General features: G+C 27.0%; 1 protein-coding gene across 1 annotated transcript in view; it reads right to left on the bottom strand.

The window, feature by feature from the left end:
* The window catches only part of LOC107727627 (atypical kinase ADCK3, mitochondrial-like), a 34,908-nt gene that overhangs the window by 34,075 nt on the left and 540 nt on the right, over positions 1 to 293 (bottom strand). The gene's annotated exons all lie outside the window — the stretch shown is intronic.

Below are 293 nucleotides of genomic sequence, written 5' to 3'. Positions count from 1 at the left end.
ATCATAACTAAAGGACATATGAAAGCACGTATTTCTGTACATTTCGAAATAAGGTGCATTAAAAGTCAATAAATCCTTAATTAATATGAATATTTTAATTTAAAAAAAACCGTACTATTCATACTATTCAATCAAATTCTAGTGCATTTAATCTATTAAATAACAGAGCGAGAGAGTTTTTAAGATTAAACAGATTAAACTTATTTTAGTGAATAAAGTACCACATTTCAGCTATCGTTTTGTTAGGGTGGGTACACAAAATGTTATTTTATCCTTGCTTCTAGAAAATCCTC

Source organism: Sinocyclocheilus rhinocerous, unplaced genomic scaffold, assembly GCF_001515625.1.
Source record: "Sinocyclocheilus rhinocerous isolate Xijiao unplaced genomic scaffold, SAMN03320098_v1.1 scaffold185, whole genome shotgun sequence".
NCBI classification, from domain to species: domain Eukaryota; kingdom Metazoa; phylum Chordata; class Actinopteri; order Cypriniformes; family Cyprinidae; genus Sinocyclocheilus; species Sinocyclocheilus rhinocerous.
This window is presented reverse-complemented; position numbering and strand designations above follow the sequence as displayed.